The sequence below is a fragment of the Onychomys torridus genome, chromosome 11 (assembly GCF_903995425.1).
Source record: "Onychomys torridus chromosome 11, mOncTor1.1, whole genome shotgun sequence".
In the NCBI taxonomy this organism is placed as follows: domain Eukaryota; kingdom Metazoa; phylum Chordata; class Mammalia; order Rodentia; family Cricetidae; genus Onychomys; species Onychomys torridus.
Window position 1 is genome coordinate 65942249 of NC_050453.1, and position 15310 is coordinate 65957558.

The 15310-nt window shown below is 51.4% G+C and overlaps 1 protein-coding gene across 2 annotated transcripts in view; it reads right to left on the bottom strand.

Moving 5' to 3' along the window:
* Ralb (RAS like proto-oncogene B) overlaps nt 1-10152 on the bottom strand; it is a 37417-nt gene extending 27265 nt beyond the window's left edge. The window contains exon 1 of one of the 2 annotated variants that reach the window (XM_036202810.1): nt 9950-10152. The gene's annotated coding sequence lies outside the window, so the exon portion shown is untranslated. Of the gene's footprint in view, nt 1-9569; nt 9638-9949 lie in introns of those variants that run through there. The other variant, XM_036202812.1, reaches the window with a different exon arrangement.
* Nucleotides 10153-15310: the final 5158 nt, after the last annotated feature.

Genomic DNA, 15310 nt, shown 5'->3' on the forward strand with positions numbered 1-15310 from the left:
AACTTGGGAGGCTGGGGCAGGCGGTTCTCTGTGAGTTCAAGGCCAGCCTGGTCTAGGACAGACACCAAAACTACACAGAGAAACAAACAAACAAAAAAGGACCTCCTCCTCCCTACCGGGCCCCCAGCCACTTCCTGCTCACCCTCCTTAGTTATCTCCTTGTTGCGAAATTCCCATATGGCTAAGGCCTAGCCTCCCATTGTAAAGTCCTGGGACGTGCTGGTCACCGCCAGACCTCCTTCTTGCCGGCGCTCCCCATGGACACTAATTCTAATGTTTCTGACTTCATTGTCCTCAGGGACCACCCTGTTCAGGTGGAATGAGAATATTCCAAGAGGGACATGTGCCTCTTTGGCTCTGAGAATAGTCGGACAATGACCCCCTGAAATTGGCATTTCCCCAGGAATGTTGTGCTGCGTAAAGTAGGCAGAGCCCTTGGTGCCAGGCAGGAGTAGTGGGGGGGGATGGGGGCTTGTCTCCAGGAAGAGACTTCACACAGTGCCAACAGACAGTCTGTCAATACCTTGAAGCAGAGACTGGAGCCCAGTCAGTGACGGGCAGGACCACACCTTAACCAGGACTGTTTGACTCTGCACACCTCTTGATCTCTATTTAAACCTGAACATCCAGCCAGCACCCTGAAGATGGACTTACAGGGGTCACTGGACCTCTTTGTTTGCTCTTTCCAATGTGGCCACATTGACTAAATCCTTTATCTACTTCTCACTATAACTGGTCTGATTAATTGGGTGCTGAGTCCAGGCTCTGACTCAAACAGCCCCAGGAAATACTAAGTTCCAGGCCCCTTCTCCAGCACCCTTTCCCTCACACAACCCCACACCCCCATGCCATGAACCTCACCTGATCTGGGTCCTCCTCTGGCCCTCCACTCCACCTCCATCCTTCACATTAGCCAGGGCCACACCATGTAGTAAAGCTCTCCCATTGACTTACTTCCTAGATTCCTGCTCTCCCACCTCCCACCCTCACAGCTGACTCTGCACACAGACCCCAGGTTAACAGGAATCAGAGGCAGCCTGGCATCAAGCACGCACTATGATACCAATCACATAGTACATATAGAGCCTTCCCTTTCTCTAAAACGTGTGAGAAGGGACCCTCGCTCTGCTGTGTGGACCTAATCTCACCTCAGAGGCCTGATATGCTGCTGTCTGCCTGTCTGTCTGTCCATCCAGAGCATTAAATAACTCTTTTAGTAAATCTCTTACCTAAAAAAAAAAGACATTCTGACTCAGGGCTCCCTCTGAGCCCTGTATTATTTTTTTCTGTTGCTGTGATAAAACGCCATGACCAACTTACGGAAGAAAGAGTTTATTTAGGGTTATGGTTCTAGAGGGTTCGAGTCCACGGCACTGGGCGTCCATGGCAGCAATCGCAGGTGTGGTGACTGAGAGCTCACATTCTGAATTACACAAAGCGAAGACAGCAAACTGGAAGTGGGTGAGTCTTTAGCTCAAAAGGCTCTCAAAGGCCTTCTCCAACAGGACGCACCCCACCCCCAGACCTCCCCAGACAGCACCACCAAACTGGTGACCGGAGGCTCAGAAACACCTGTGGGGGGCATCACATCCAAACACCACAGCCCAAACCTGCCATCTGTCTGTCCACTCCCTTCCACCTGCTCTCCTAACAGCTCTAAACGCTGACCCAGCACATTCTTTCTGGGCTCGCTGCTGCCCCAGGCTTAAGTGACACCTTACTGGGCCCTCACAAAGACCCCCTGCCTCTCACCCCCATCACCACTGTTCCCAGTACCTATACTAACAAGCTGGCCAGGGGAGGAATTCAAGAGATAAAAAAATGTAACTTCCCGTAAAATGCAGTTTTAATCCCACACCAGGCAGGGCGCTCACTCCCCAGAGGCTCTACTGCCCCCCCCCCTTGTAGTGACTGTTCCTTCTAGACAGTCTTTTTCCCGAGGCTTATCCCTTCTCTAGGGCTTTTTCTCACTCGGGTTTTTCTCTCTGGTTCCGGGTCAGGCTGTGACTCTTCTCACCCCTCCACGCCCTCCCTGAGCTAAGCACATCCATCCAGGTGGCTTCCCGTGCCTTGCCAGGGCAGAGCCCAGGGCCCTCTGCCTTCCTGTGGCCTCACCTCACTTGACTATCTTCCAGGACTTTCAAACTCAACAATTCCAGAATAGATTTCTCCATTCCTCATCCTTCCACCCTGAAAATCTGCTCCTCGGGCTGGCAAGACATCTTGGTAGGTAAAGACACTTGCTGCCAAGGCTGACAACCTGAATTCGATTCCTAGGACCCACATGACGGAAGGAGAGAACCTACTCCTGAAAACTGTCCTGTGAGTGTGCAAGTGCATACCTGTAAACACACACGGATTAAATAAGCAAACAAGTACATAAATAGTATCCCAGTTAGCATCCACTGTCAACTCAATGCAGCCCAGTCACCTGCTAAGGGACTGATCAGATTCGAATAGCCTGTGGGCATGTCTGTAGAGAACTGTTGCCTTGTTATTGATGTGGGAGGACCCAGCCCACTGTGGGTGGCTCCATTCCCTGGGCAGCTGGTCCTGGGTGATACAAGAAAGCTAGCTAATGGTGAACCTGAGAGTCTCCAAGCGGTATGTATCCTCCACTGCTGTACCTGCCCTGATGCCCCTCCATGAAGTAAGCCAAATAACCCTGTTCTTCCCTAAGCTACCTGTAGTCAGGGTGTTTGTTTATCACAACCAGGGAGGGAAATGGGACTATGTACTCCTTCGCTACCCACCTCACCCCACAACAGCGACTCAAGCCTAGGAGTAGGACATCAGACGTCAGTCAAGCAGATCTGGGGGTCCTTCCAGACCCTCTTGTTTCTCCCCAGTTCTACTCACTCGTTCTCCTGACTCTGTCTCCAAAGGACCTTTCCCATCCACCCCACTCTTCCATTTTCTCTGCCCCAACCAGGCTGCAGCAACTGGCCACAGGGCCACAGCGGCCAGACCCCTGGTGCTACCTCAGCCCCTCTTCAAGCCACTGTCCACACAGGCCCCTGCAAATGTGTGTGTGTGTGTGTGTGTGTGTGTGTGTGTGTGTGTGTGTGTGTGCGCATCTACACAGAGGCCAGAGGTCCACTTCAGGTGTATTCCTCAATCATTTTCTTCCTGTATATTTTTTCCTGAGATATTATCGTGTAGTCCAGGCTATCCTTGAACTCTATGTAGTCAGGGACAACTGTCAACTCCTGATGCTCCTGTTTGTACTACCTCAGAGCTGGAACTGTGAGTGTGCATCTTCACACCTGGTTTTATGTGGTGCTGGGGATGGAAGCCGGGATTCAGACACTCCAGGCAGGCACTCTACCAACGGAGCCAGCCACATCCCTGTGGCTTACTTCCAAGACAGGGTCTGCATTGGCCTGGAGTTTACTGCTCAGGCTAGACTGGCTGGGCAAGCCCAGGAAGGCTGTTTCCACCTCCCAGCACTGGGATTACAAACTCAAACTGCTATGCCTGTTCTGTTTAGCCTTGTCTTGTTTTAGCATGGGTTCTGGGGATTAAGGTCAGTCCCTTGTGTTTGCAGGCCAAGCCCCTTAACAAATAAACTGATTCCCCTAGCCCGTGTGAATTTTCTAGCCCAGCAAACAGCAATGTGTTTAGCACTCCAATGGTTCACCATTGGTAAAATCTACACTCTCCTTCTAAACAAGGTCCTTTCCCACCAGCCCTTCCTCTCCCAACCCCTACACTAGAGTTTCCTTCCTGCTGGGAAGATGGCTCAGGTTAGCAGAGTGCTTGCTCCCATGCTTGAAGCCCCGGGTTCCATTTCCAGAACCACACAAAGCTGGTGCGTGGTGTGCCTCTGTAATCTCAGCTCTTAGGAGGGGGAGACAAGATCAGGCTACACAGGGAGTTCAAGGACAGTCTTAGCTTCAGGAGAGCCTGTCTCAAAAACCAGCAGCAGCAGACAGACCTCTGCAGCCATTGTGACAGGAGACCAGAGCACGGGGCCGGGGAGATGCTTTAGTGAGTAAAGCAAGTGTGAAGGTCCGAATTCAGATGCCTGAAACCCACATAAACAGAGTGCTGTGGTGTGTCTGGACTGGAACCGAAGAGAGATAAGACAATCCTTGGGGCTAGCTGGCTGGCCAGTATAGCAGAATGGGCTAGCCCCAGGTTCACTGAGAGACCATATCTCAAAATGGGAAGGTGGCTGGGCACAGTGTTCAATGCCTTTAATCTAGCATTTGGGAGGCAGAGGCAGGGGGACTTCTGTGGAGTTCCAGGCCAGCCTGGTCTGTATAATGACTTCCAGGCCAGCTAAGACTGCACGGTGAGACCCTGACTCAGGAGAAAACAACAGTAAGGTAGAGGGACTGGTGAGGCGGTTCAGCAGATGACGGTCACTCGCCACAAGCCTGACGACCTGAGTTCTATCTCTGGGATTCACATGGTTGGAAACAGAGAATCCAAGTTGTCCTCTGACCTCCACACATATACATGTATTCAGTCTCCACACACCAAAACAAATGTCTTTTAAAAACCTACACAGACCAATAACCATTTTAAGCTGTTCACCAAGGAGATCACTTTGTCAATGATTTTTTTTTTCCACTAACTTGTTTTAGAGTTGATTTAAAAGAATCTCTGCGTTCCATTTAGTTTGGGGACAGCAAGTTTTAAATTTCTAATTTCTAAAGCTGCTGCATATTTGGCTGATTAATTCTCGGGCCTGACAATGAACTGGAAAAAAGAAATGAGGTTCCAAGTATGATATGGAAGTTTCTAGAACAGCAGGAACTCCGGATGTCTCTTTATCCCCTACAGTACCCACATGCTTTGGGAAGCACCATAACAAAAATCATCTCAATGGTGTATAATCTAAAATTTTTTAAAAAGAAGCTAGGTGTGGTGGCACACCTTTAGTCCCGGCACTCGGGAGGCAGAGGCAGGGGGATCTCTGTGACTCAGCCCATCTGGTCTACAGAGGGGGTTCCCAGAATGGCCAGGGCTACTGGAAAGACCCTGTCTCAGAACAAAAACAAACAAAAGCTTTTTTAAAAAAAGAAAGAAGGGGTTGGGGATTTAGCTCAGTGGTAGAGCGCTTGCCTACCAAGCGCAAGGCCCTGGGTTCGGTCCTCAGCTCTGGGGGGGTGGAAAAAAAGAAAGAAAGAAAGAAAAAAAAAAAAAAAGGAAGCTAGTCTAGAGAAGGACAGTGGTGGTCTGGACGCGACTCAGTTGTGGAATGTGAACTCACCCTACATGAAGCCTGGGTTCAATCCCCAGCCCCATGTAGACCATGTACGGAGGTGTACCTTTGTTAGCTCAGCACTGACTGGGTAGAGGCAGGAGGATCAGAAGTTCACAATTGGGACTGGAGAGATGGCTCAGTGGTTAAGAGAACTGGGTTGCTCTTCCAGAGGACCTGGGTTCAGTTCCCAGCACCCACATGGTGACTCATATACCTTCCCACGATCTGACAACCTTATCTGACCTCTTATGGCTCTTGCACACACATCAGACACATAATCTCAAATAAGCATACACATACACATAAAAATGCATGTAAAATTTAATTTAAAAACAGAAAACAAATTAACAACAAGTGCTATTTAGAAGTAATTGGAGACAGGATGGAGATTTAGCTCAGTGAGAAAGCAGTTGCCTAGTGTACACTACATCCTGCATTCAATTATTAACACAGAGGATTAAAAAAATTTTAAAAAGAAAAAATAAAACCAATAAAAAATAGTGGGACTCGGGGCTGGGGAGATGGCTCAGCAGGTAATGCACTTGCCCTGCAAATGGGAGAACCTGAGTTCAATCCTCAGAACTCATGTTAGAAAAGCCTGGAGCAGCCTTTAATCCCAGCACTCAGGAGGCAGAGCCAGGTGAATCTCTGTGAGTTCAAGGCCAGCCTGGGCAACCAAGTGAGTCCCAGGAAAGGCGCAAAGCATATTCCTGAGATCCTAGCCACAGCAGGACAGGGAGCCCAGTGGACTGGATTCCTGGAAGTCACAGACCAGCCAGCCTGGCCTACATGGCAAAGTCCGGACGAATGAGTGTCTGTCTGTCTCTCTCTCTGTGTCTGTTTGTCTGTCTATCTGTCTGTCTCTCTCTCTCTCTCTCTCTCTCTCTCTCTCTCTCTCTCTCTCTCTCACACACACACACACACACACACACACACACACACCTTCTGTGCTAGGGGAATAGCTCAGTGGTAGAGCAGTTGCCTAACATACACAAGGTCCTGGGTTCAATCCTCAGCAGCAGGATGTAAGGTTCTAGTATTCCGCCTTCCTGAAAACAGTTCCCAGAGTCCCACGCCAATAGTTCTGGTTGTTATTACAGTGCCTCCAGCTTCAAAGTCTTCAAGGATGGTATGGTTCCCACATTCAGAAATGAAACGGATGGGGGAGGGTTAGTCACAGAATCCAGAGAGGTTCACCATGATGGAACGATACAGCACCAACTCCCAGGCTTTGAGCTTTTTATGGAGCCTTAAGCCATCGTTCCCAAGGCAGGAACCTTGAAGGTTCTTGCCTTGAACTGCAAGGCAAGAGTGAAGATTTTTTTTTCTTCCATTTTTTTTTTTTTTTTTTATGTGAGTTTACACAGATGTGTACTATCTGCTTGTGTTGTAGGTGCTCTGCACACAAGGGCACATGCATGTTGAGGAATCACCCTCAATCTGACTCAGAGCTCACTGATTTGGTGACTCTCATGCTCTGGCCCACTTTCTCCTGGGAGCCTGTCTCCACCTTCCTTCCCATGCTGAATTTCAGCAGGCTGCTGTGCCCACTGGGCATTTATTTGGGCTCTGGGGACTGAAACTCCAAATCTTACTGCTTACAAAGCAAGTGCTTTAACCACTGGGCATCTTCCTAGCCTAAGAATTAAAACTCTGAGGCTCCATCCCTAGCACCAAATCAAACACACAGAGGAAACCTCTGCTTCCACTGTCTACCAAGAACTCTCCAGATTCCAAGATTCCATTTACAGTTACATTTTCCTTTTTTTTTTTTTTTTTCTTTTCTTTTTGCAGTTTGTTCGAGACAGGGTTTCTCTGTGTAGCTTTGGTTCCTGTCCTGGATTGAGACTTACTCGCTCTGTAGACCAGGCTGGCCTCGAACTCACAGAGATCCTCCTGGCTCTGCCTCCCAAGTGCTGGGATTAAAGGTTTGTACCACCGCCACCCAGCTTAAATGTGTAGCTCAGGCTGACCTCAAACTTGTGATTGATCCTCCTGCCTCTGCCTCCTTCAGCAAATCCTACCAGAGTGCGCCACCATAATGGCCTCATTTTCCTATCTTTATGTGTCTAGATCCTATTTTCCAAAAGCGATCCGGTAACTCACACCCACACTTTTCTCACAAAGAAGCCTGGAAAAATATGTCCTCAGGCACAGTAAAAACCTTGCTGGGACCTCAGATAAGAGCAGCCACAGTTTCCAGTGGGAAGTAAGTGGAAAGGAAGGGGAGGAGCCGGGGTGCCACACTGGTGGAGTGTGTGCCTGGTCATGCACAAGGCCCTGGTCCAACTACACACACACACAAAGTAAAGGCTCTGAAGTGGAGAGAATCCATAGCGTACCTACAGGGGACTGCACCTCAGTTTCTTTCCCTTTACATCAGTTTTCTGCTATTGGAACAGACTTAGGACTCCACTTCAAAAGAAGCGAGCCTCCAGGGCCGACAAGGTGGCTGAGTGGGTAAGGTGCTCGGCATGCAAGGCTGACTACCTGAGTTTGATCCCGAAAACCCAAGTAAAATGGAAGGAAAGAGCAAACTCCACCAGGCATCCTGACCTCCTCACATGTGCACAGACACAATAATAATAAATAACATGGTGGGGGCTGGAGGGACGGCTCCGCAGTTAGAGGCACTTGCTGCTCTCCCAGAGGCCCCAAGTTTGGTTCCCAGCACCCATGGGGGGCAACTCACAACTGTTTGTGACCCCAGCTCCAGGGATCCTATCCATGCCCTCTTCTGACTTCAAGGGTATCTGCACACATAGGCACTCATGTGCATGCATGCACACACGCCGCAAATAAAAATAAATCTAAAACATACATACATAGACATAGACTTATACATACACACACAATGTACAAATAAAAATAAATCTAAAATACATACACACACACACACACATATATATATATATATACATTTATATATATGCACATACACACAGATACACAGATACATACATCACAGCTTCAGCCGGTCACTCACTGACTTGCTGCTTTGGGGGCTCTAGCAAAGCAGTGTATCATAGAGAGAATGCATGCTAGCAGAAGCTAGCTACCTCTCGGTAGACAAGAAGCAAAGTCAAGAAGAGAACAGGGGTTGGGGACTTAGCTCAGTGGTAGTGCAGTGCAAGCGCAAGGCCCTGGGTTCGGTCCTCAACTGCGGGGGGGGGGGGGGGGGGGGGGGAACAGCATCTCCACATCCCCTTCGAGGGCCCAGCGAGACCATACCCCACCAACTCCGACAGCTTCACAGGCTGCTGATCCGAACTCCAGTCCTTGTGCTCCCAAGGCAAATGCGTTAACCACTGAGCCTCCGCATGAGACTCATGGCGGGCAAATCCTAGCACGGCCCCCACTCCCACAGAGAGTATCTGAAACACATCCTACCGGACTTGGCGCTGACAGTGGGGATGGGTGACAACGTTTTCACGGCTGCATTGATGCTGGGGTTCTGAGAAGAGAAAGGGCCTCCTCTGGACCACAGCACTAAGAAGTTCCACCAGGCTGGGGGTTTGGCTCAGTTGGTAGAGTTTTTGAGCATGTAGGAAGCCCTGGGTTCCATCCCCAGTACTGCATGGTAGAGCACACAGTTACCACAGCACTCAGGGGGTAGAGGCAGGAACATCAGAAGTTCAAGGTCACTCTCATTACCTATCAAGTTCCAGGCCAGGCTGGGCTATAAAAGACCGTGTCTCACACACACAAAGTCCAGCGCCCGTCCTTGGCTCAAGTCTCCTGTTCTTCCAATATTCAACGCTCCTTTCATGGTCCCCCTGATTCTCACAACTTCACCACCACAAGCCAGGCTTAAGAAGCACCACTTGACGTATTCTCAGACTTGACATCCAAGAATCTGTTTAAGGCAACCTTCACTTGCATATCTAAAACACATGTCCTCCCTTCCTCTCTGATAAGCCTTGTTCATTTAGTATCCTCCAAACTTAAGAAAAGTGACTAGGAAATCAAGGAAGAGCAAGGGATTCTCTGTCATGTCAACCGCGGTTAAAGGCAAATCAAAGAACAATCTGTCCGCTGGATACTCCAGACTCTCCCCAGAAGAACACCTGATAACATCAAAGTCCCAAGGTTCCAGCATTCACTTGGAAATGAACACAGTGGGAGCAAGGACGCCGCTGTGGGTGTGACGCTCTCCGGGGCTCCAGGTCTGAGCCAGCACCGGGAGCCAACACGCCCCATGCCGGGAAAACCCTTCAAGCCACCGTGCTTCCAGAAGCCACCTTCGATGCTAGACACGCTAGGACGATACGATCAAAAAGTAATTCACAACCAACCAAGCTCCTTCCAAACTTCAGGAACCCAGCCCCCGGGTCACCCAAGTACAAGTTCCTACCTTTAAGAAAGAAGTTTGGGCAACATTTTATCGCTCTGAAAGGGACTGAGGAAGTGGACCAACTCAGGCGGGAGGCCCGAAAAGGCAGGAAGTGGTCATTTGTGGGAAAAGGGAAGGACAGGCGGCAAAGGAAGAGAAACTGGGGCGCCTCCCCCATGTCCTCAGCACCCCCAGATCCGTCTGGGAGGCCATCCAGCTTTCCCAGGGGACACCTCCCAAGCCAAGCGGGGCGCGGCCCGGGGCGTTGTCCTTCTTCAGGGGACACGTCCCTCCCTCCCAACGTGGAACTAGGAGGCCCAAGATCGCGCGGGGAGCGCACCACTTCCCTATCCAGGGCGCACCCCGCGCCTACGGTCCCCTGCGGGGCGCAGCATCCTTACCTGGGGGACCCGTCCCACCGCGGCTCTGGCCGTGCGCACAAACAGACTCGCCGCTCTCACGCGCGCCCCGCCCCGTCCCGGGGCCGGACCCCAGCTGTTCCGACTGGATTTGTCATTGAGCAGTCGTGAGCTCGCGTCCCCACCCCCGGGAGCGCGTTCCCGCGGTCCGCCGGGCAACCCTGGCCTCCCCAGACCCGGCCCTCCCTTCCGCTCCCGAGGCCACGCCTACCTACCAATCCGAAGCGGTACCTCCAAACTTCCGCCAATGAGAAAGCGTTTTTGAGCGTAGGGGCGTGGTCCCGTGGAACGGCCCCGCCCACCCCTCCTTCCTTTTGGCTCCTCCGCGGGACTAGCGCGCGGGACTAGCGCACGTGACCGCTGCTGCAGTGGCGGAGCTTGGGAACTGGTCTGGGGACGCCGGGCGTGGGCGGGTGCACTCCCGGGGAAGCCAAAGCGAGGCAGAGTAGTGAAAAAAAAAAAAAAAAAAAAAGAAGAAGGAGAAGAAGAAGGAGAGAGCTGATAGAATCCAATGAGGAGGACGAGGTGGCCAAGTGTGGCTTGCGCCCTGGTGTGGAAGGGGACAAGCAGTTTTGGAGACCCTTGGTCAGGATCTGGAAACTACAGGTGGCGCCGCCTCTAGCTTGGCCTGTGAATACATCCTATTAGTAAAGGAGTTACAGCTGTTACCTTGACCTAGGTCACATTCAAGGGCCGGAGCCATAACCCAAGCCATAGCCTGCGGCAAGAACTACAGACAAGCTGCCCCGCCATCACCCTCGTATACCCAGAAGCTTGGAATTTCTAATAGGATTGCAACTAGGGTTGATTTTCCTAGCCACTTCCCACCGCCACAGTTGTGAGTGATAATACTCCCACCCCCCCCCCCCGCCGTCACCATGGCGCATTTCACTGTATGGCAATAATTCAACGCTTGTCTCTAATCTTTAAGGAGGAAAACAGTGATAAGAGTAGCCCGCACTGTGTAATTACTCTTGTTGATAATTCTAAATTAGGATACATGTTTATTGTTTCTGAGGCTTTGTGCTTTGTTTAAATGGTTCCCGTACCAGCAACTAACAGACCCAGTCCTCCCACTGACAGTACAAGGAGAAGCGGAGTCTTGGGGCAAGCCAGATGGAGAGTGAAGGCACCTGCAGAGAAGCCCGATAACCTCAACCGGAGGTGGAACACTGAGATCCACATAATGGAAAGGGAAAACTGGCTCCCTCAAGTTGTCCTCTGACCTCTGTCTCTGTCTCTCTCTCTCCCACACACACACAAATAGGTAGATAGATAGTAGACTGATTGATTGATAAAGAGATGGATGGATGGATGGATGGATGGAAATGTAAAAGATTGCTTTAAAAAGAAAGATAACAAAACCAGCTGGTGCCCTAAGGGAGAAGGACTAGGAAGCTGCTTTTTAAAAATAGATTTATGTGGATGGTGTTTTACCTGCATTGCATGTATGTACACCATGTGGGTGCCTGGTGCCTGCATAAGGCAGAAGAAGGTGTGAATCCCCTGGAACTGGAGTGACAGGTGGTTGTGAGCCATCACGTGGGTGCTGGGAACTGAACCTGGGTCATCTGTAAAAGCAACAAGTGCTCTTAACTGCTGAGTCATCTCTCCAGACCCTACCGGAGGCATCGTAAAAAAACGTGCATCATTCATAACCTGGAAGAATCACATGGAAGTCTGTTGGAGTCAGGAAGTGTAGCTAAAGGAGAATGCCTCCATGTAACTAGTGGTCACCAAACCTGGGGCACTGTGTCTGTTTCCCAGCTAGCCAGCAGCAGGAGCAGCACCTCCGGAGCTCTAGGGACACAGGGCTGAGTGAGGTTACACATGGAGTTGGCAGGACAGACACAGACGTGGACTTCCACAGTGAGGGACAGCAAAGGTTACCTCGGAGGCTTTGAGGGCGTGAAGTTCTTCCCCAGGCAGACCCCCTTGATCAGATGACAGTGCAAACAGTCTATCCACAAGTGAACTGAGTAGTTCAGGAGACAGAGTCAGGAGCTGGGTCACACACCAGAATCAGCTGGGCCAGAATTTCCGTGTCCTGTCCCCTGCCCACCTACCCCACTCCCCACCACCACCATGTAGCCTCACAGGCTCTGACCCACCTTTCCTAGAGTGTGTGGCTGCTGTTCCTATCCCTTACAAACAGATGCACTGGGCTGTATGAAAGGCTGACTCACGCTCTGCCCCTAGAATGCATGGCTCCCACTGGGACCCATCAGCAGAGTCATGTCGAAGGTCTAGACATACCAGCACCACCAGAGAGTGACAGGCAGGACTTGGGTGCAGGGGCTCTCACACAAGACATGTATGTGCCCTACTATGGAAAAGGTACTGCGATGCCTCATGCCAGGTCTCAGGTGGGCCCTTATCCTCCATGCTGCTGGCTGCTTCAGGAACTCTTGGCAGAGCCAGGGGTCTCCACACAAGAACACATGATGCCCAGGCAGACCTGTGAGGGTCCTCTAATCTGCTGATGGTGTGAAGAGAAGATTCTACACACTCCAGTCCTCCTTCAGAAGCATTTGCGGGGCACCGTGAGCATCTTCTGTGCTGTTTGGTAAGCACAAACAGGGCAGAGGGAACACTGACCTTCCTCACTGTCTGTGCTTGGCTGGGGCCAACCCATGACTCCTGAGCACAAATGGCCCATCTGTCATTCCTAGAACTGTGGCTGTACTTCAGTGGGTGGGGTGCCCCCATCTAGGGCAGGATCAGGAATGGGTCCTTCCAGGGAGGAGGAAGGGAGCTGAGCCAGTGGTGAGGGCCCTTCCCTCAGGCAACCCCAGCCCTGGGGTCTTCCCTGCTGGGAAGTGGTAGCCAGGGAGTTTGGCCCCATGCCTTCTCTAACAGGGCTGTAGTAGTGATGGGTACAGGGACCTTTGGACCACTACTTTCTTCCCAGCTATGGGTCCTGGCACTGCTGCTGCTCCAGTTCCAGTTCTGACCAAGGTTCCTCTCTGCCCTGCCCAATGGCAGAGGAGGTAACTTCATGCATCCCTCTCAAGGGCAGTTTCTAGAAGCCGACCTTCCCCACAACTCAGCAGCTCATGTAAGGGGAGGTGTGACTGAGGGAACAGGAAGAATCCATTCTGATGAAGGAGGGCTTGGAATGATCTAGAAAAGACTGGAGAGGCCTGCTGTTCCTCCTATTGAGGGGCTGTTTACTGTGACTTTGGAGCCGCAGAGACTAGGCTGCAGTTGCAGCTCTCAGGGCTAATGGCAGAGGTGGTGATGTTGGTAAAGTCCTGCCTTATAAGCAGGGACCTAAGTTCAACCCTCAGAACCCATGTGTCTTTGTTTAAGGCTTGGTGCAGTGGCATACATCTGTGACTCCTGTGCTGGGGACACAGAGACAGGAGGATTCCTGGGGCTCACTAGCCAATCATCCTAGACTACTTGTGAGTTCTAGGCAGCAATGTCTCAAAAACAAGGTGGACTGGGGCCTGAGAGATGACTCAGAGGTTAAGAGCATATGCTGTTCTTGCGGAGGACCTGGGTTCAGTTCCCAGCACCCACATGGTGGCTCACAACTGCCTGTAACTCCAGTTCCGGAGGACCCAATGCCCTCTTCTGACATGTTCAGGCTTTTGTGCACACACACATTATATATATATATGTGTGTGTGTGTGTGTGTGTGTGTGTGTGTGTGTGTATGTGTGTGTGTATGTGTATGTGTATATGTATATGTATGTATGGTGCCTGAGGAATGACAGCCGAAGTTGTCCTCTGACTTGCATCCTCATGTGTACACACATGTATGCACACTCATGTACATATATATGTACATACACACATACGCACGCACAGACACACACATGAATGAATGAATACGTAAATTTAAAAAAAAAATAGCTCTATCAACACATGCTGTGTGACCTCAGGCAAATCTCTTCACCTCTCTGAGCTTTATCTGTATGTTGCAGTCCAGGTCCACCCTCTGTACCAGGAGAGCCTCCTCCTTCCACCCTAGGCCCGCCCTGCTTCTGAAATCACACACACACACACACACACACACACACACACACACACACACACACGCAGATTCTGGACTAGAGGGAAATCTTTGAAGTTGAAGGACACTGGCCCTCCCCTTTCTGACCCAGGCTGGCTCATTCTAAGGGTAAAAACAACCTCGTGGGCAGAACCCCCCTCCTTTTTTTGTTTTCTAGACTGGGGAAACACCAGGTCCCACGGTGCTTTCCTTCCTGGCTCCCCCACCCTCCTTCCAGAAATCCCCCAGCTGCTGCCAAGCTTTGACACAAAGAGAACTACAGCCCACAGCCTCGTGTCATCTCCTAGGCCACAAGCCCTCCCTCCCCGGAGTCAGCACATGACTCCTGGGACACAGGAGAGGAACTAGGACAGACACTCTGAGGAGGGCTCAGTGGTCACCCATTAAGGATGCTTTGGGCATTGAAGCCCCTGGCCAGGCTGGGTTCCCCTGTACATGGCATGGTGCAGCCTACTATAAGCCCCCCGTGCTTGTGGAGGCACCTGGAGACAGAATCTGGCACCTGACGGGCATCTGGGAGGCAGTTCTGTCTCTCCTTGGCAGTTGCTGGGCAGTAAACATGGAGTCACACCCACCCTCCAGGACCCAGGAGAGTGACCACCGGAAGGGCCTCCTCCATCTCTGCTGAATTCAAAGGCTCAGCACACCAGACTTACTGCCCCCAAGGTGAGAGTGGGAGACCTGTGGTGAGGGTGGGAGCCGGGCTGAGGGTGAGCTCAGCAGACGGGTGCCTGTGTTGCTCTTCTCAGGCTGGGGGTTCCGTCACCAGCACCACACAGTGAGAAACAGAGAGCCAAGGAACAGAGGGAGACAGTCTCAAGGGAACTGGATTCCATCTGGGGATGCCCAGAATTGGAGGCACACAAGGAAAAGGAAGTCCTGCCCCATCCATCTTCTTGGCCCAAACTCAAGGCAACCCTGGAGAACAAGCCAGTACTTTCCACCTTCTCTCCCAGGAAGGGCTACAGGGACAGAGTCCAGAGCAAAGACTGACTCATCCTGAGTCAGGGCTGACACCTCCCAGCCAGCCCTTCTACCCTCCCTGCCTGGCCAACAAGCCACGGCACAGGGTGCCGCTCCCTCCCTGGTGACGCCCTCAGTTCCTGCTAACACTCAGTCCTTTAACCCCACCCCAGACGGAGGCCCTCCTCCTAAGGCTGGCTACGTGATGCCTGGACCCTGCACCCTATTGCCCCTCCCTCCCCTGTCCTGTGACTCACCCCCCCCACACACACCCCAACCTTCGTTTGTGGCTGTCATTCCTGTCCTTCTAATGCAGGTAAAGTGACTGTCCAGGCAGGGATGGAGATATTCTAAAGAGA